This window comes from Trichomycterus rosablanca, chromosome 4, assembly GCF_030014385.1.
Source record: "Trichomycterus rosablanca isolate fTriRos1 chromosome 4, fTriRos1.hap1, whole genome shotgun sequence".
Classification (NCBI taxonomy): Eukaryota; Metazoa; Chordata; class Actinopteri; order Siluriformes; family Trichomycteridae; genus Trichomycterus; species Trichomycterus rosablanca.
In genome coordinates this window covers 10711548-10731243 of record NC_085991.1, presented here as the reverse complement: position 1 = coordinate 10731243, position 19696 = coordinate 10711548, and the positions used below count along the sequence as shown (strand labels likewise).

Sequence of the window (19696 nt, the reverse complement as noted above, 5' to 3'; positions counted from 1 at the left end):
CTGCGTGCTGTAAAGGCCCTTCAGGGCCTTCCAGCTCTGCAGGAGGCTTCGGAGTGTTTGGCAGAACTCTGGGTCACCGAGAGAGGAGACATTCAGCCTCCATCGCCCCGGACCCCATGACTCTGTCCCTGTCTCAACGCTGGCGGCCACTAGGCAATGGTCCGAACTCCAAAACGGGCAGAGCATCCCCTGGCTTACCTTAACCTTCTCACGGACAAACAGGTAGTCCAAACGGGAAGAGTTCCCCCGGGTATTTCTCCAGGTGTTACAAGGGGGACCTGGTCCTGCGGTTTTCATAGCGTCTTTCAAGCCAGCGCCGGCTAGGAGGGCGCTGAGGTCTCGGTCTTTTCCGACCTCAATGTTAAAGTCGCCCCCGACCCACTTCTCTCTGTTAGTGCAGAGCAGCGGCTCCAAAATCTGGAAAAAGCCAGCTCTCCGTCCCGCAACTGCTGGCGCGTAGACGCACACCGCCCTAAACGGAACGCTCCGCCAGTGTCCGTCCACGACCAGCACCCTCCCTGGAACCACTACTATCCCTTCCCCCACTACAAATTCCCAGGATCTGAAGAGGATCCCAACCCCATCCGCTTTCCCCTCCCCCGGCCCCCACACTGCGGGGCCTGCCTTCCAGTCCTTAGAAAATCGATCTCCCTCGTCTTTCGTACGCAGGTGGCACTCTTGCAAAAAGACGACGTCTACTTGCTGATCCTCCAGTGTCTGGAAAACAGCGCAGCGTCTCTTCTCCTGCCTTAGGCCCCTGACGTTCAGAGTGGCCAGTGTCAGACACGCTGGTCCACTCTGCCCTGGTCCCCTCCCCTTCATTTTGTTGTTTCACCCCCCCCTTCCACTCCTCCCTGGTCGGGCCTATGCCGCCCTCTCCCCCTACCCAAACCTTTTAAAGACCGCACTTCCACCCCTTTCTGTCTCCAACTGTCGAGGGACGCGCTATCGCTGTCAATGAGCTCGCTCCTTGTCTTCCTCTGAGGAGTCCTCGGAGCTCAGCTCTTCCTCGTTTGTGCCCTCCTCATCCCTTGTATCTTCCTTTGGGGCCTCCTGCGGCCCTATCTTGGTCTTCTTCCTGCCCTTCTCGCCTGGACTCTCAGCGCTGGGGTTCCTGCGTCGGCTGGGCACTGGAACACTCTCCTTCCCCGCCGTCATGGTCTGATCCTCTGCCTCCATTAACTCAGCCCAGCTCCTGGAGACTGTGCCTCCCTGTGGCGTTTCTTCCACCTGGTCTTGCCTGGTGAGCTGGCTTTCACGGGTGCTCCCTTGTGCTTGCTCTGCCTCCTCCGACCTTGGTTCGCTTTGGGGGTGCTCGCTGTTCTGGTTCTGGAGTGGGGGTTCCGGCTCCTCCGTCTCTCTCTCCAGGTTGGTGCTAAACAGGTTGGTCAGAGTACCTCTCTCTCTAGGGCAGGAGCGGTACAGGTGACCATCACTCCCGCAGAGGCTACATTGCTTTGGGGCCGTACAGCTCGCTGCTAAATGGCCCTCCTGTCCGCAGAACCGGCACCGCAATCCCTCGCAGTTTTCTTTAGTGTGCCCCCGCCCCCCGCATCGTCGACAATAAATTGGCTGTCCTGGGTACCACAAAAAGCCTCGGTTGGGCCCAATCGCGAAGCTTCCTGGCGGGTGCAATCGCCCATCAGGAGAACCGGGGTCTTTTCGCAGCTTAACCATGTACTTCCGCCTTCCAGACCAAATGCCAAAGCGGTCTCGGAGCATTTCGCCCTCCGATACCGTCTCGCAGTAGCGCCCCAGGAACGACCGGATGACTTCTTCTGGCAGGAAGGGGTTGTACGCATGGAAAACAAGGGGTACCTGTTCCATGGCGAAAAGCGGGTTGATCCTCAGTCCTTTCAAAGCCTGATGATCCGGAGAGGTGTTGCACCTCTCATGTACGTCGATGCAGCAGCGAAGGGAAGTGAAGGTCACGTCGACGAAACCAGCCCTGGAAAAATCCTGCAGGCAAAACACAGCACTGGGCAACACTCCAGCCAGCTCCCGTAGAATCCGCAACACGACCCATTCTCTTCCAAACCGTCTCCTAGTCTCCTCACCAGCATCTTCTTGTAACTCAAACCTTAACGAGTCCTTCAGCCGCGCCGTCTTGGCCGGCATTCCATCGCCTCCTCGCACCATCTTGATCTTAGCCAAAAGGCCGAGAAGCGATAACCTGAAATAGGCGCCGGGCCACGGGCCCTACCTTTTGAGGGTCCGGACTAGTGGACGGCGCTGACCGGCCGCCTTCACGCCCACACACCTTCTGTCATTCCACCAGCAAAAGAGCAGCTTTGCAAAGACAAAGCCTTCAAAAAATAAGTTGAACTTGTCAACGTTCCTCTCCACGGAAATCTTTAGTAAAAGGCGAAAGATTTCTATGTGAATGAAGAGAAACTCCAGCCCTGCTCGCCGGTCGCCCGGGCCTCCGTAGGCCACCGGCCGCTCAAGGAAGAGGGCTCGAGGTAGAGCGACGAAAACCTGCAGCAAAAGCGCCCTTGGGTCGTCGGGTGGGTGACGAAGCAGCACAGCCTTTGCCTGGAGAAACACAGGGAGGGGGAAAATTAAGTCTTTCGCCTTTTTTTTTTTTTTTTTTAAGTAAAATGGAGGGAAAATGAAAAAGCGGGAAAAGGGGGACTGCCTAGCGCAAAAGGACCGAGGAAACCCCGGGCCATACCCCTAATCCCAACAGCTTTCCAGCAGGGGCCAGTCACCAGCATTCGTCAATTACTCTTTCGTTTGACCGTTTATGAGGGTGCACCTTGCCAGGAGGCAATGCAATACCTGGTCGATGCGTGGAGTGGACGGAGCAAGCCCCTCTTCCGACTCCCAGGCCTAAAAATCCATTTAATATATGGTCCTCGGGTAGAGGACGTATCAGATATTAAACTGATAAGAACAGATACTACACTTGATCTTAGCCAAAAGGCCGAGAAGCGATAACCTGAAATAGGCGCCGGGCCACGGGCCCTACCTTTTGAGGGTCCGGACTAGTGGACGGCGCTGACCGGCCGCCTTCACGCCCACACACCTTCTGTCATTCCACCAGCAAAAGAGCAGCTTTGCAAAGACAAAGCCTTCAAAAAATAAGTTGAACTTGTCAACGTTCCTCTCCACGGAAATCTTTAGTAAAAGGCGAAAGATTTCTACGTGAATGAAGAGAAACTCCAGCCCTGCTCGCCGGTCGCCCGGGCCTCCGTAGGCCACCGGCCGCTCAAGGAAGAGGGCTCGAGGTAGAGCGACGAAAACCTGCAGCAAAAGCGCCCTTGGGTCGTCGGGTGGGTGACGAAGCAGCACAGCCTTTGCCTGGAGAAACACAGGGAGGGGGAAAATTAAGTCTTTCGCCTTTTTTTTTTTTTTTTTTAAGTAAAATGGAGGGAAAATGAAAAAGCGGGAAAAGGGGGACTGCCTAGCGCAAAAGGACCGAGGAAACCCCGGGCCGTACCCCTAATCCCAACAGCTTTCCAGCAGGGGCCAGTCACCAGCATTCGTCAATTACTCTTTCGTTTGACCGTTTATGAGGGTGCACCTTGCCAGGAGGCAATGCAATACCTGGTCGATGCGTGGAGTGGACGGAGCAAGCCCCTCTTCCGACTCCCAGGCCTAAAAATCCATTTAATATATGGTCCTCGGGTAGAGGACGTATCAGATATTAAACTGATAAGAACAGATTTTTTTCCTTCGAAAAAGTTTTTATTGTCACCATTTTACATTTTAAAACATTTTTCTCTCACAATTTTAAAACACATCTTCACATAAAAAAACAATAAAACATACTTTAAACATTTTCTTAAAAGCTTTTGTTTGCGTAAAAAGTCAGTGCAGATAAAAGAACATTAAAAAGCTTCTTTCAGTATGTTAAAAGTTCATCTTGTTTTTAAAAGTGAAGAGTAATATCAGTTTAAAATGTCCGAAAAAAGTCCAATAAAAAGTCCAGGTAAAAGAACGCAAGTAAAACACGCTCCTTTGTGCAGAACCGGGGTGAGTCCTCGTCCTCCTTGCACCACCCCGCTCCTCCGTTGAATCCGGTATCACGTTCTGCAGCTCAGCGGAGATCCTCACCCTGTGCCCGATGCTCCGTCCTTCTCGTGTTCAGTTGGCGGTGCATTGACGGGAGCCATCGCCCGTGGTGGTCTGGACCCCCCTGCGTGTGACCCCAGCCCCCTCCTCCGATTGGCGATGCGCAGCGCCTCCTGCCGCGACGATGTTGCCAGCCGCTCCAACGCGTGCAGGGGCACTGTCACTCGCTTCCCCACCAACAGGTCGCGGGAGGTCCACAAGGCGGCTGTCACGCTGGTAAGGGTGAGCCAGAGCGTGCTGAACTCCGCGGCTGGCAATTTTTCTAAGCCCTGACCCACCCCGTTCACCGCTAGCCGGTAAACTCGCGGGTGGACCTCCCCTGCTGGTAGGCTCGGGCATTGTAGCGGGCCGGTTCTGGCCCACAGGTCCCTCGCCACGCTGCACTCCCAGAGCACATGCCGCACGGTTTCTGGCTCGCCACACCCAAACCGTGGGCACGTGGGATTCGTTGCCATCCCCCGGGAGTGCATCACGGCCCTGGCCGGGAGGATCTCATGAGCCGCCATCCACAACAGATCTTTGTGCTTGTTCGGGAGGGCGGGGTGGGCCACGTTCCTCCACACTTGTCTGGCCTCACTCAGACTGAGGCCTGGGACAGGACTCACTTTTTCCCGGTCCTGCACAAAGGAGACGATAAAACGTGCATTAGATAAAATGGTGACATCTACGTTTTCTAAAACATATTTCTTTAAAAACTTTCTGATAAAACCGTATTCTTTTGGTAAGTTAAAAGCAACTGGAGTTCTTAAATCAGGAGTTAAAATATGCAGGGTCCTCAGGTACGACCCCATCCAGAATTTCACCATGGTTGCCGTCTTGTTCTCTCTGGATGGGGTCGTCGCATATGCCATGTGCAGGGCGACAAATTTGCTAGTTAAAAACAGGTGGGGGTCTGGGAGCCCCTTCCCTCCATTCTCTGGTCGTTTCTTCACTATTTCTCTTCTTAATCGCTCCCACTTGGACCCCCACAGGAAATAAAACATCGCCCTCTCCATCTGTAAAATAAAATGTCTGGGGGGACTAAAAACAGAACACAGTAATAAAACCAGAGGTAAAATCATAGATTTGATTATTAAAATCTTCCCCTCAATGGTCAGTCGTCGTAGTCTCCACAACCCCAGTCGTTGTCTAACTTTCCCTATCTTTTCCGTCCAGTTTCCCCGTCCTCCACCCTCTTTGTCAAACTTTATTCCTAAAATCTTTAAATCAGTTTCTTTAAAATCTACGTCCAGGTCTGGTCGTAAGTCACCCCATGGTCCAAAGAGCTGGGCCTCGGACTTGCTCCTATTGAGCTTAGCGCCCGAGGCCCGCCCGTACCAGTCAGTCAAGTCGAGTGCTCTTTGGGCCGATAAAACGTCCGTACATAAAAGGGTAACGTCGTCCATGTATAGTGTACACGTTGCAGTCATTCCACCTGGCAGTCTTAGTCCTGTGATCCATTGGTCCCTTCTCAAGATCTGTGCCAACGGTTCGATGCAAGCAACGAACAGGAGCGGGGATAACGGACACCCCTGGCGAACGCCAGAGCGAATATTGATCGCTTTTGTGAGGTGCCCATTTACCAGAATTTTGCTGTGGATATCGTTGTACAGCAATCCCACCCATTTTATAAACCTCCTTGGGAAGCCCATTTTTTGCAGTACCTGGAACAGGTACTGGTGCGAGACCCGATCAAAAGCTTTCTCAAAGTCTAAATTTAGAACTAACAGCCTAATGTTTCTGTCTCTCGCAAAACAGATGGCGTCTCGGACCAGCACTAGGCTGTCCGTGATCCTCCTCCCGGGCACGGCACAGGCTTGATCCGGGTGGATCAGGTCCTCTAAAACAGTCGACATTCGACTCGATAAAAGCTTGCTAAAAAGTTTACAATCAAAATTTAAAAGCGTTATAGGTCTCCAGTTCCTAATGTCAGTCTTGTCTCCTTTTTTGTACAACAGAGAAACTATCCCTATCCTAAAACTGTCCGGGAGTCTATCCAGTCCTTGAAGTTCGTTGAAAACAGTCAGTAAATCATGTGCTAAAATATCCCAGAAGGTTTTATAAAATTCTAAAGGGAGCCCATCTCCACCTGGGGACTTCCCTTGTTTAAAACCTTTAAAACATTTCTGCATTTCTAAAATGTTAAAATCCCGGGATAAAAGCACATTTTCATTGTCAATTCTTTTGTCTAAAAACTGTAAAACCTCTTCAAGTGTGTCTTTGTGCACTGTTTTTTCTTCATAAAGATTTTCATAAAAATTTTCAATCACTTCTAAAATTTTCTTTGTATTGTTTAAAACATCTCCTCCTTCATTTAAAATGGTGATTGCTCTTTCTTTTTCTGTTATTTTCTTAAAAAAATACCTTGTGCACTTTTCTCCTTCTTCTATGTCTTGCTCCCGACTTCTTAAAATAATTCCTTTAGTTTTAATATTATTTAAAACTGACATTTCATTTTTGACCTCTTTAATTTCGTCGCTAAAATCACAACCAGCATTTAAAAGGTTAAAATATCTCTGTAGTCGTTTTTGCAGCCCCATCATGCGTCTCTTCTCCCTTTGTTTTTTTTCCTTACCTCTCTTTTTAAAAAAACGTCTCGTCCTGTCTTTTACCATCTCCCACCACTGTGCACGTGTATCGTACAAGTCTTGGAGGGTCTGCCAGAGGCCGAACCGTTCCCTGTACTCCCTGATGATCTCCTCGTCTTCGAACAGGGAACAGTTCAGCCTCCACAGCCCTCCGCCTATCGTCACACCTGTGGGGAGTGAAAGGGTGCAAGACAGCATGCAGTGATCTGTAAAGAAAAGGGGGGTTAATCTAGCATCGGTGGGTGGGCAGCCCCTTGTAAAAACGTAATCTATCCTCGAGGCTCTGGTGCCGTCACCACTGAACCAGGTGAAGCCCTCCTCATTTTGATGCAGGGTTTTAAAACAGTCCACTAATTTAAAATCTCTGATTAAAGCCTGCAATAAAACCGATGATTTATCTACTTTAAAATCTTCCCCTGCCCCTTTCCTGTCTGCTCTAGATAAAACACAATTAAAATCCCCTCCCAACACTAAAGGAACCCTCCCCAGCATGTGGGGCTGCAGGTCCTCTAAAAGATCGTGCCTGTCATTTTTATCATTAAAACCATACACATTAAGAATGTTAAAATCCCTTCCTAAAAACGTCAGATTTGCTAAAAGCGCCCGTCCGTCTCTCACCACTGTGCTGCCCTTCACCAAGATATTGGGATTTTTTATTAAAATGGCAACGCCGTCGGCCCGGCTGTAGTGCGAGCCGCTCCAGAGAGAGGGACCCGCAGCCCAACGCTGCTCCCAATCTCTGTATGATTTCAAGAACGGCAAAGCACACTCTTGCAGTAAAAACACATCTGACTTTACGTCATTTAAAAGGGACAGAACACTCTGTGCTCTCAACGGCGCTCTCACGCTTCTCACATTGATGGTGGAGATCGTAAGAGACATGAGCACTATAGGTTAAAAACAGGCGTGATCTTTAAAACCCGAACATTAAAACCACAGAGATGCGGTTAAAAGCCGGTTAAAATCACCCTATTTCTTGTGACACCTGCTCCTCCTTGATCTTCATTAAATTGAAGTGTGAGGGGTCACAGGTGTCCCGCGCGTCCCGGCATGCTGAGCACTGCTCTAACATGCTTTTCGGCGTGGATGATTTCAGCTGGAGGCGCAGAAAGGATACCTCATTAGGGGATCCACCGGGCCACAGCCGGTTCAGGTCCTCCGATGAGGAGCTACCTGACCGCTCTGTGGCCCGCTGTTTCTTCTCCGCCAGGTCCGGCAGAGGAGATCCCGCAGGTCTCTTTGGCACCTGAGCGCTAGGGCGCGAGAGAGTCAACTCCCCCACTCCACTAGCCGTCACGCTCACCTCCGGCACCGTCTCCATAGAGGAAGGGGTTGAGTCTTCCTCTACATTATCATTATCATCATCATCATCATTGTTCTCTTGCTGTTGCTCAGAGGGAGGGACCTCCGTTACCTGTTCCGACCCTGCCTGGCCATTTGCTCCGCCTTCCAATTCTTGGCCCACTCCTGAGACTGGCTGGGGATTTGAATTTCCCGCCAAAATCTCAGGGCCTGCCTCCTTTTCTTTGTCTCCCTGGGCCTGTGTTTGGGCAGCCATGTTGTTACTTTTCAGTTTGTTGGCAAATGATTTTGGGCAATCCCTGAAGAGATGGTTAGAGTCACCACAGAGATTGCACCTCCTGCCATTGGGACACTGCTCGTACGTGTGCCCAACTTCTCTACACTTTCCACAAACTGTCTCTTGGCATGCTTCAGCTAAATGCCCAAACTTGCCGCATTTGCGACAGAGCTTGGGCATACCCTGATAGAAAATGTAGCCACGGTTCTGTCCCAGCACTATCATGGAAGGCAAATGACTCAGGCCAAGGTAACCGTTTGGATCTTCCCATTGTTTAATTGGGATTCTCCAAGTACAGTTCCATATGCCGTCTTCGTCAACTACCCTTATAGGCTGTCCTGTAACCATGCAATATCTTTTTAGCCAGGTGCAAATGTCCTCTCCCGTCACAGTTTCATTAAACATTCTGACAAACACCATCCTCCTTGAATTGTCAGAAAGTTTATCCACAGTGAACATGGAGAACTGGCTCTTAGCATCCTCGAAACGTTGCCAAAAACATCTAAGCAGAATAGCGGTACAAAAACTCACATCAAAGCCTTTGTTGCCAGGCAGGGTCAAAATACAGTTTATTTCGGTAGGTTTAAAGTTTAAGGTTTTTTGGATCAGCTTCCTGGAGAAATCCAGTCTGGACATCTCCAGGAGCTTACCATCCACCTCCTTAAATATGAAGCGCACGCTGTGGTGCCTCCGCACGCCGGCACGAGCAGCCGACATGCTTGGAGGCACCAACAGCCAAACAAGCAACTAAAAACACTAAAACAATAAATAGTAAAATCAAAGCTAAATGAGCTAAAATAGGAAAAAGAAATTGCACTTACCTGTTGGGATGGTTTCTTTTCTCACCAAAGGCTTGGTGGAACTGGAACACCTAAAGTAGAGAGAAATGTAACCACTGGAGTCCTGTAGCTAGAGGGAATTAAAGCCTACTACCCAAGACTCAATACCCAACAATAGAACGAGTGCAATATCTCCTAAGTGCTTATGACCAGTACCACAACGGTAAAAGTCGTGTAACACTCAGGAGTCGATCGCTGTCTCACCCTCTTGATCTTAGCCAAAAGGCCGAGAAGCGATAACCTGAAATAGGCGCCGGGCCACGGGCCCTACCTTTTGAGGGTCCGCTAGTGGACGGCGCTGACCGGCCGCCTTCACGCCCACACACCTTCTGTCATTCCACCAGCAAAAGAGCAGCTTTGCAAAGACAAAGCCTTCAAAAAATAAGTTGAACTTGTCAACGTTCCTCTCCACGGAAATCTTTAGTAAAAGGCGAAAGATTTGTACGTGAATGAAGAGAAACTCCAGCCCTGCTCGCCGGTCGCCCGGGCCTCCGTAGGCCACCGGCCGCTCAAGGAAGAGGGCTCGAGGTAGAGCGACGAAAACCTGCAGCAAAAGCGCCCTTGGGTCGTCGGGTGGGTGACGAAGCAGCACAGCCTTTGCCTGGAGAAACACAGGGAGGGGGAAAATTAAGTCTTTCGCCTTTTTTTTTTTTTTTTTTAAGTAAAATGGAGGGAAAATGAAAAAGCGGGAAAAGGGGGACTGCCTAGCTCAAAAGGACCGAGGAAACCCCGGGCCGTACCCCTAATCCCAACAGCTTTCCAGCAGGGGCCAGTCACCAGCATTCGTCAATTACTCTTTCGTTTGACCGTTTATGAGGGTGCACCGTGCCAGGAAGCAATGCAATACCTGGTCGATGTGTGGAGTGGACGGAGCAAGCCCCTCTTCCGACTCCCAGGCCTAAAAATCCATTTAATATATGGTCCTCGGGTAGAGGACGTATCAGATATTAAACTGATAAGAACAGATACTACACTTGATCTTAGCCAAAAGGCCGAGAAGCGATAACCTGAAATAGGCGCCGGGCCACGGGCCCTACCTTTTGAGGGTCCGGACTAGTGGACGGCGCTGACCGGCCGCCTTCACGCCCACACACCTTCTGTCATTCCACCAGCAAAAGAGCAGCTTTGCAAAGACAAAGCCTTCAAAAAATAAGTTGAACTTGTCAACGTTCCTCTCCACGGAAATCTTTAGTAAAAGGCGAAAGATTTGTACGTGAATGAAGAGAAACTCCAGCCCTGCTCGCCGGTCGCCCGGGCCTCCGTAGGCCACCGGCCGCTCAAGGAAGAGGGCTCGAGGTAGAGCGACGAAAACCTGCAGCAAAAGCGCCCTTGGGTCGTCGGGTGGGTGACGAGGCAGCACAGCCTTTGCCTGGAGAAACACAGGGAGGGGGAAAATTAAGTCTTTCGCCTTTTTTTTTTTTTTTTTTTAAGTAAAATGGAGGGAAAATGAAAAAGCGGGAAAAGGGGGACTGCCTAGCGCAAAAGGACCGAGGAAACCCCGGGCCGTACCCCTAATCCCAACAGCTTTCCAGCAGGGGCCAGTCACCAGCATTCGTCAATTACTCTTTCGTTTGACCGTTTATGAGGGTGCACCGTGCCAGGAAGCAATGCAATACCTGGTCGATGCGTGGAGTGGACGGAGCAAGCCCCTCTTCCGACTCCCAGGCCTAAAAATCCATTTAATATATGGTCCTCGGGTAGAGGACGTATCAGATATTAAACTGATAAGAACAGATTTTTTTTTTTTTTTTTTTATTGAAAAACGTGCATATTTCCATTCATACTTACATTGCATTTCATTTCATTGCTTTACATTATTACATTACATTTAATTACATTTGGTGTTACTTACAGACATTTTGTGACTTTGTCTCACCCTAGTCCCACCACCACATCGTCAAGTTTCGATTTTGCAGTTTTTAACTTAGTTTACCAGAATTTTGTTGTTCTTCTGGATCTTTGCCTACACTGCTTTGTTCCTTTCCCTGTTCTTTTAACCAGAGCACTTTTTTGTACTTGTACAAAACCGTACGGAAAAGGTTCAGTTGCCCCTTTTGTGCCTGCTTTCGAATAAACTCGCATCGCCTCCCCCATAGTGCTTTTTTCGCTTCAGATATTGCGATCCACAGATTAGCTGATTCATTTGCTTTTGTACCCCAGAGGACCAGGTCTCGGTTTAATTGACTTTCGCGTTTTTCCGGCCACCATTTTGAAATTGAGTCCCAGAGCTGGGCCACTACTGGACATGACCACATGGCATGCTCCACAGTTTCTTCCCCTCCACACCCCAGTGGGCATCTCGATGTACCACTACACCCATGGCGGAACATTCGTTCTCTAACCGGTAATCTTCTCAAGGCCGTTAACCAATGTAGGTCTCTGCTCTTCCCGTCCAGCCACTTTGGCTGAAGTGCTTCCCAATCGATGTCTGTTCGTGGCTTTTCCAGATTCAATCCTCCAATGTGTTCTTCCCTCCACCTTTCATACAGGCGTCTGTGGTTCATGATGAGCTTGCCTGACAGACACCATTTGTTGTTTCTTATGAGGCTTACTACTTTTTTGTAGTGTTCAGGGTAGTCCACCGACCATGGTTCTGTGCCTCTCCAGGGGACCACCTTTCGCTAGCTAAAGCCCAGCCAGAATCTGGCAAGGAGCGTCGCATTGTGACGTTCGTCACCTTGTGTCAATTTTGCTGCATTGGCCAGGTACAAGGCTGTTAGTTTTAAGGGGGCACACACTACTCCTCTCCCGCCTTTAGCTGTTTCCTGGTACATTATGCCTCTTGCTACCCACTCGCATCTTCCTCCCCATATGAAATCAAAAAATAGGCGCTCAAGTCGCCTCCCTGTCCAGAAGGGAACAGGAAACGCGTAGGCCAGGTGGACTAGGGTTGCGAAGACATCGCTGTTTATTGCTGCCACTCTCCCTGTCAGAGATAAATCTCTTGTTGCCCATCTTTCTATTTTTTGTCTTACCTTTGCTAGTTTTGCTTCCCAGTTTTTTATAGCACTTCCCTCTTTCCAGAACTGCACTCCCAAGATCCGGATCCCATCTTGGCACATGGGAAAACCACCTGGCACCTCCTGCCTACCTCGCCATGCGCCTGTACCTAGTACTGTTGACTTTGCTTTGTTCACCCGTGCCCCGGTAGCCTTGGAAAATTGTATAAGTGTCTGCTCCACTATCTGGAAATCCCCTTCTGAACTCATGAAAAGGGTGGCATCATCTGCATATGCTGACACTTTGGCTTGCACACCTTTCCCACCTGGGATATGGAGTCCTACGAATTTGTGCTCCGCTCGTAGTCGTGCCATGAGTGGCTCAAGAAAGATGATGTACAGCAGTGGGGAAAGTGGACAGCCCTGCCTTACTCCACCTGCTTGTTCTACTCCTTCCGAATAGTATCCGTTCACGTTTACTCGGCTTGTAGCGCCCTTGTAGAGGAGGCGCACCCATGACACATACGAAGGGCCAAACCCCATTTTATTGAGGGTGGCGAACAGAAACTGGTGGCTGACACGGTCGAAAGCCTTTTCCTGGTCTAGTCCCAGGATTGCTAAAGGCAGATTGCGTTGCTGTGCCCAGGCTATTGCATCTCTAACCAGTGAGATATTCAGGCTGTGCGACCGTCCAGGTACTCCGCACGTTTGGTCTGGGTGCACTACTGTACCGATCACGCCTCTCAGACGCAGCGTCAAAACCTTTGCCAAGATCTTGTAGTCGGTCGTGAGGAGCGTGATCGGCCTCCAGTTGGCCAGATCTGCCCTGTCACCCTTCTTATGCAGAAGGGTAATATGCCCTGTCCTCAACGATGGGGGGAGAATTCCCTCCTTTATTGCCTCCCTATAGATCTGCATGAGGTCCGGACACACAACCGACCAGAAAGCTCTATACCACTCGGCCGGCAGTCCGTCGCCCCCTGGGGCTACCCCACCCTTCAGGGTGGCAATGGCCTGCTCTAATTCATTTTCTGTGATGTCGGCCTCCAATTTTGCACGGTCTTTCTGAGTAAGTTCTTGACTAATGCCCTTAAGGAAACTGGCTGCCTCCTGTTCATCCGTAGACCTCTCCCGGAAAAGGTCTTTGTAAAAGGTTGCCACCACTTCAAGCATTTCCTCTTTAGATGTCATTAGATGATCCCCTACTTTAACCCTACTCATGTGGGCTCTTTTTTGCCGCGTTCTTACCGTGTTGAAAAAGTATCTTGTTGGCCGCTCATCAAAGAGCAGTTTTTGTTGGCCTGCCAGACCACAAAAACGCCTTGCCTCTGTAGTGAAGTGCTCTTTTAGGTTCATTCTAGCCACCCTGCTTCCTTCTATATTGCCTTCCCTCCATGCACCCTGCAAGACCCTTGACCATCGGGCTACCTTCTCCCTTTCTTTTCTTGCCTTCTGCCTTCCCCACTGTTGGCAGAAAATCCGCACCTTGGTTTTCAAGTGTTCCCACCATTCCGCCCATGTCTTGTAAAGTCCTTTCAAGGCTTGCCACCCAACATAAAGTGACCTAAAGGTCTGGCAGAAGTTCTGATCCTGTAGATATGTTATGTTTAGTTTCCATAGACCTGGTCCTCTCCTTCCCTTTTCTATCCTTACCGTAATGCTCACTAGGCAGTGATCTGTACACCAATGTGGCTCTACTCTGAAACTGTCAACCTTTGTGCCTTCCTGTACCATTATATAATCCAATCGTGAGGCATTCCCTCTCGAATTCCTCCACGTTGCTCTCTCCCTATCTTCTGATGTTTTTGCTGTATCTAAAAGCCTGGCCCCTTTAAGAATTTCCTTCAGCTCTATCTCCTCTTCTAAGTTGGTATTCAGGTCCCCCCCTACCCACAGGAGTCTGTTGGTTTGAAGGAGTGGCTCTAGCTCTCGGAAGAAACCCCTTCTCCTGCCTCGAGTTGCTGGAGCGTAGATGCAAATAGCTCTAAACGGCACCCCTCTCCAAGTTCCATCAGTATAAAAGATTCTCCCTGGTACTGCCACTACTGTTTTGCTTACTACAAAATCGAAACTTTTAAACAATATTCCTACCCCATCCCCTTTTCCCTCCCCTGCCCCCCACACCGATGGACCCCATTCCCACCCTCTGGAAAACCAAGTCCCCTCTGCTTCTGTTCGTAGATGACACTCCTGGACAAAGATAACATCTAGTGGGAGTATCTCCAAGGACTTAAAAATTGCCATTCGTCTTACCGTCTGTCTCATGCCCCTTGCATTCAGGGTTGCTAATGTAAGTTTTCCTTCCATATCTTCAGATTTATTTTCCTTTCTACATGTTCTTGTTCTCATTTTCCCTATTGTTTCTCCAATTACTTCTCTCTCTTTTTCTACTTTGAACGCTTACTTCTTCTTTTGTTCTCCAGCTCCTTTCCGACTGATTTTTCCTTCATCGTTGTCCTTCCCGCTCTCCTCCGAACTTAGGGACTCCATTTCACTTTCCAGGCCCAAGAAGCTGTATAGTCTTGCCTTTGTTCTCATTTTCTTGACCCCTTCGTCCTTTGTTATTCTGTCTTTTTCCTTATCCGTTTGGTGTGTTCCTTTTTTGCTCCTTTTTGCCTTGCCACTTTGTCCTTCTTCCTTGCTTGGGATTCGTCGCCTTGTCGGACCTTGCTGCTCGCTTTCCATTTCGGTTGTTGTCTCATCAGCGTTTTCTCTCCGTGGATCCTTGTGGTGGTGTTTGTTCTGGTTATTGCCTTTCTCTTTGTTCTCTTTCTCCACTCTTTCTCCCCAAGTTAGTGAGCTGTGGCTGGTTGTGGGATCTGTCGATGTTTCGGTGTCTTGTGGTTCTGCAGGGTTGGTCTCCGACTCCTTTCCCTTTCCAGATTCCATTGTTTCCTCCACTACTGCATCTCCTTCTCCCTCCTCTGCTTCCGCCTGCATCTCTGTCAAGGCCTCACCTTCTCCAGTCTGATTTGTTGTTTTGTTGCCCAGTGCCTGGGTATAATCTTCATCCTCCATTCTTGGGTTTCCAGAAAACAGGCTTGCAAAAGTGTTGTCCCTTAACGGACAGCCCCGATACAGGTGGGCCTCGCTCCCACAAAGGCTACAGGTTCGAGGCGCTGTGCAGTTCGCCGCTATGTGTCCCTCCTGCCCACAGAATCTGCATCTGAGGCCCTGGCAGGAATCTTTGGTATGACCCAGAGCCCCACAGCGCCTGCAGTAGATCGGTTGACCTGGGTAGTGCAGATATCCTCTGTGTGGACCGATGGCAAAACTGCCAGGTGGGTGTTGTATGCCTCCAGCCGGATCCTCCCTCAGCAGGACGTTGTAACGTCGCCTTCCAGTCCAAATTCCAAAACGATCCTTCAGCCTCTCGCCAGTTGAAACTGATGCACAGTACCTTGATAAGAAGGCCCGGATATTTTCTTCCTCCACGTAAGGGTTGTAGAGGTGAACAATCATTGGGATTTCCTCGTTGGCAAACAGCGGCGAAGCTCTAATTCCCAGAAGTGCCGGATGTTCAAGGTCGCTGCTGCACTTACTGAAAAGCTTGTGGCAATCTTGAAGCGATACCATTGTAACATCGATGAATCTCGCTGATGTTGAGAAGTCTTGCAAGCAGAAGACCGCTGCTGTTTCCACGTTGCATAGTCCTCGTAGAATCCGGATCACCACCCAATCTCGTCCAAAACGATTCTTCACTTCCTCCGACGCATCTCCACAAAGCTCGAATCTGACCGTATTTCGAAGCCGCACCACTCGGGCCGGCCTGTTCGCTCCGTCTCTCGACATCACACTTGATCTTAGCCAAAAGGCCGAGAAGCGATAACCTGAAATAGGCGCCGGGCCACGGGCCCTACCTTTTGAGGGTCCGGACTAGTGGACGGCGCTGACCGGCCGCCTTCACGCCCACACACCTTCTGTCATTCCACCAGCAAAAGAGCAGCTTTGCAAAGACAAAGCCTTCAAAAAATAAGTTGAACTTGTCAACGTTCCTCTCCACGGAAATCTTTAGTAAAAGGCGAAAGATTTGTACGTGAATGAAGAGATACTCCAGCCCTGCTCGACGGTCGCCCGGGCCTCCGTAGGCCACCGGCCGCTCAAGGAAGAGGGCTCGAGGTAGAGCGACGAAAACCTGCAGCAAAAGCGCCCTTGGGTCGTCGGGTGGGTGACGAGGCAGCACAGCCTTTGCCTGGAGAAACACAGGGAGGGGGAAAATTAAGTCTTTCGCCTTTTTTTTTAAGTAAAATGGAGGGAAAATGAAAAAGCGGGAAAAGGGGGACTCCCTAGCGCAAAAGGACCGAGGAAACCCCGGGCCTAGGCTAGGCAAAGGTCTAAGGCGCCGTACCCCTAATCCCAACAGCTTTCCAGCAGGGGCCAGTCACCAGCATTCGTCAATTACTCTTTCGTTTGACCGTTTATGAGGGTGCACCATGCCAGGAGGCAATGCAATACCTAGTCGATGCGTAGAGTGGACGGAGCAAGCCCCTCTTCCGACTCCCAGGCCTAAAAATCCATTTAATATATGGTCCTCGGGTAGAGGACGTATCAGATATTAAACTGATAAGAACAGATACTACACTTGATCTTAGCCAAAAGGCCGAGAAGCGATAACCTGAAATAGGCGCCGGGCCACGGGCCCTACCTTTTGAGGGTCCGGACTAGTGGACGGCGCTGACCGGCCGCCTTCACGCCCACACACCTTCTGTCATTCCACCAGCAAAAGAGCAGCTTTGCAAAGACAAAGCCTTCAAAAAATAAGTTGAACTTGTCAACGTTCCTCTCCACGGAAACCTTTAGTAAAAGGCGAAAGATTTGTACGTGAATGAAGAGAAACTCCAGCCCTGCTCACCGGTCGCCCGGGCCTCCGTAGGCCACCGGCCGCTCAAGGAAGAGGGCTCGAGGTAGAGCGACGAAAACCTGCAGCAAAAGCGCCCTTGGGTCGTCGGGTGGGTGACGAGGCAGCACAGCCTTTGCCTGGAGAAACACAGGGCGGGGGAAAATTAAGTCTTTTGCCTTTTTTTTTCAGTAAAATGGAGGGAAAATGAAAAAGCGGGAAAAGGGGGACTCCCTAGCGCAAAAGGACCGAGGAAACCCCGGGCCTAGGCTAGGCAAAGGTCTAAGGCGCCGTACCCCTAATCCCAACAGCTTTCCAGCAGGGGCCAGTCACCAGCATTCGTCAATTACTCTTTCGTTTGACCGTTTATGAGGGTGCACCGTGCCAGGAGGCAATGCAATACCTGGTCGATGCGTGGAGTGGGCGGAGCAAGCCCCTCTTCCGACTCCCAGGCCTAAAAATCCATTTAATATATGGTCCTCGGGTAGAGGACATATCAGATATTAAACTGATAAGAACAGATTTTTTACCTCGAAAAAGTTTTTATTGTCACCATTTTACATTTTAAAACATTTTTCTCTCACAATTTTAAAACACATCTTCACATAAAAAACAATAAAACATACTTTAAACATTTTCTTAAAAGCTTTTGTTTGCGTAAAAAGTCAGTGCAGATAAAAGAACATTAAAAAGCTTCTTTCAGTATGTTAAAAGTTCATCTTGTTTTTAAAAGTGAAGAGTAATAGTTTAAAATGTCCAAAACAAGTCCAATAAAAAGTCCAGGTAAAACAACGCAAGTAAAACACGCTCCTTTGTGCAGAACCGGGGTGAGTCCTCGTCCTCCTTGCACCACCCCGCTCCTCCGTTGAATCCGGTATCACGTTCTGCAGCTCAGCGGAGATCCTCACCCTGTGCCCGATGCTCCGTCCTTCTCGTGTTCAGTTGGCGGTGCATTGACGGGAGCCATCGCCCGTGGTGGTCTGGACCCCCCTGCGTGTGACCCCAGCCCCCTCCTCCGATTGGCGATGCGCAGCGCCTCCTGCCGCGACGATGTTGCCAGCCGCTCCAACGCGTGCAGGGGCACTGTCACTCGCTTCCCCACCAACAGGTCGCGGGAGGTCCACAAGGCGGCTGTCACGCTGGTAAGGGTGAGCCAGAGCGTGGTGAACTCCGCGGCTGGCAATTTTTCTAAGCCCTGACCCACCCCGTTCACCGCTAGCCGGTAAACTCGCGGGTGGACCTCCCCTGCTGGTAGGCTCGGGCATTGTAGCGGGCCGGTTCTGGCCCACAGGTCCCTCGCCACGCTGCACTCCCAGAGCACATGCCGCACGGTTTCTGGCTCGCCACACCCAAACCGTGGGCACGTGGGATTCGTTGCCATCCCCCGGGAGTGCATCACGGCCCTGGCCGGGAGGATCTCATGAGCCGCCATCCACAACAGATCTTTGTGCTTGTTCGGGAGGGCGGGATGGGCCACGTTCCTCCACACTTGTCTGGCCTCACTCAGACTGAGGCCTGGGACAGGACTCACTTTTTCCCGGTCCTGCACAAAGGAGACGATAAAACGTGCATTAGATAAAATGGTGACATCTTCCTTCTCTAAAACATATTTCTTTAAAAACTTTTTGATAAAACCGTATTCTTTTGTCAGATTAAAAGCAACTGGTGTTTTAAGATCGGGAGTTAAAATACGCAGAGTCCTCAGGTACGACCCCATCCAGAACTTCACCATGGTTGCCGTCTTGTTCTCTCTGGATGGGGTCGTTGCGTATGTCATATGCAGGGCGACAAATTTGCTAGTTAAAAACAGGTGGGGGTCTGGGAGCCCCTTTCCTCCATTTTCGGGTTTTTTCTTGACAACATCTCTTCTTAGCCGCTCCCACTTGGACCCCCACAGGAAATAAAACATCGCCCTCTCCATCTGTAAAATAAAATGTCTGGGGGGACTAAAAACAGAGCACAGTAATAAAACCAGAGGTAAAATCACAGATTTGATTATTAAAATCTTCCCCTCAATGGTCAGTCGTCGTAGTCTCCATAACCCCAGTCGTTGCCTAACTTTCCCTATCTTTTCCGTCCAGTTTCCCCGTCCTCCACCCTCTTTGTCAAATCTTATACCTAAAATCTTTAAATCAGTTTCTTTAAAATCCACGTCCAGGTCTGGTCGTAAGTCACCCCATGGCCCAAAGAGCTGGGCCTCGGACTTGCTCCTATTGAGCTTGGCGCCTGAGGCCCGTCCGTACCAGTCAGTCAAGTCGAGTGCTCTTTGGGCCGATAAAACGTCCGTACATAAAAGGGTAACGTCGTCCATGTATAGTGTGCACGTTGCAGTCAGTCCACCTGGCAGTCTTAGTCCTGTGATCCATTGGTCCCTTCTCAAGATCTGTGCCAGCGGTTCGATGCAAGCAACGAACAGGAGCGGGGATAACGGACACCCCTGGCGAACGCCAGAGCGAATATTGATCGCTTTTGTGAGGTGCCCATTTACCAGAATTTTGCTGTGGATATCGTTGTACAGCAATCCCACCCATTTTATAAACCTCCCTGGGAAGCCCATTTTTTTCAGTACCTGGAACAGGTACTGGTGCGAGACCCGATCGAAAGCTTTCTCAAAATCTAAATTTAGAACTAACAGCCGGATGTTTCTGTCTCTCGCAAAACAGATGGCGTCTCGGACCAGCACTAGGCTGTCCGTGATCCTCCTCCCGGGCACGGCACAGGCTTGATCCGGGTGGATCAGGTCCTCTAAAACAGTCGACATTCGACTCGATAAAAGCTTGCTAAAAAGTTTACAATCAAAATTTAAAAGCGTTATGGGTCTCCAGTTCCTAATGTCAGTCTTGTCTCCTTTTTTGTAC

General features: G+C 50.1%; 10 non-coding genes and 2 pseudogenes across 10 annotated transcripts; all 12 read right to left on the bottom strand.

Annotated features, from left to right (window-relative positions):
• Window positions 1-2287: 2287 nt before the first annotated feature.
• Window positions 2288-2402, bottom strand: LOC134312979 (U5 spliceosomal RNA). Its single transcript, XR_010011889.1, has one exon. It is a non-coding gene; the product is annotated as a U5 spliceosomal RNA (small nuclear RNA).
• Window positions 2403-2747: 345 nt separating this feature from the next.
• LOC134313427 (U2 spliceosomal RNA) lies at window positions 2748-2938 on the bottom strand. Its single transcript, XR_010012308.1, has one exon. It is a non-coding gene; the product is annotated as a U2 spliceosomal RNA (small nuclear RNA).
• Window positions 2939-3055: 117 nt separating this feature from the next.
• Window positions 3056-3170, bottom strand: LOC134312964 (U5 spliceosomal RNA). The gene has a single exon (XR_010011874.1). It is a non-coding gene; the product is annotated as a U5 spliceosomal RNA (small nuclear RNA).
• Window positions 3171-3515: 345 nt separating this feature from the next.
• LOC134312610 (U2 spliceosomal RNA) lies at window positions 3516-3691 on the bottom strand (annotated as a pseudogene).
• Window positions 3692-9415: 5724 nt separating this feature from the next.
• LOC134312706 (U5 spliceosomal RNA) lies at window positions 9416-9530 on the bottom strand. The gene has a single exon (XR_010011624.1). It is a non-coding gene; the product is annotated as a U5 spliceosomal RNA (small nuclear RNA).
• A 345-nt stretch (window positions 9531-9875) lies between these two features.
• On the bottom strand, window positions 9876-10066 carry LOC134313384 (U2 spliceosomal RNA). The gene has a single exon (XR_010012266.1). It is a non-coding gene; the product is annotated as a U2 spliceosomal RNA (small nuclear RNA).
• Window positions 10067-10183: 117 nt separating this feature from the next.
• On the bottom strand, window positions 10184-10298 carry LOC134312705 (U5 spliceosomal RNA). The gene has a single exon (XR_010011623.1). It is a non-coding gene; the product is annotated as a U5 spliceosomal RNA (small nuclear RNA).
• Window positions 10299-10644: 346 nt separating this feature from the next.
• LOC134312599 (U2 spliceosomal RNA) lies at window positions 10645-10829 on the bottom strand. The gene has a single exon (XR_010011580.1). It is a non-coding gene; the product is annotated as a U2 spliceosomal RNA (small nuclear RNA).
• A 5116-nt stretch (window positions 10830-15945) lies between these two features.
• LOC134312968 (U5 spliceosomal RNA) lies at window positions 15946-16060 on the bottom strand. The gene has a single exon (XR_010011878.1). It is a non-coding gene; the product is annotated as a U5 spliceosomal RNA (small nuclear RNA).
• A 362-nt stretch (window positions 16061-16422) lies between these two features.
• Window positions 16423-16613, bottom strand: LOC134313461 (U2 spliceosomal RNA). Its single transcript, XR_010012340.1, has one exon. It is a non-coding gene; the product is annotated as a U2 spliceosomal RNA (small nuclear RNA).
• A 117-nt stretch (window positions 16614-16730) lies between these two features.
• On the bottom strand, window positions 16731-16845 carry LOC134312961 (U5 spliceosomal RNA). Its single transcript, XR_010011871.1, has one exon. It is a non-coding gene; the product is annotated as a U5 spliceosomal RNA (small nuclear RNA).
• A 362-nt stretch (window positions 16846-17207) lies between these two features.
• On the bottom strand, window positions 17208-17382 carry LOC134313466 (U2 spliceosomal RNA; annotated as a pseudogene).
• Between the last annotated feature and the right edge of the window lie 2314 nt (window positions 17383-19696).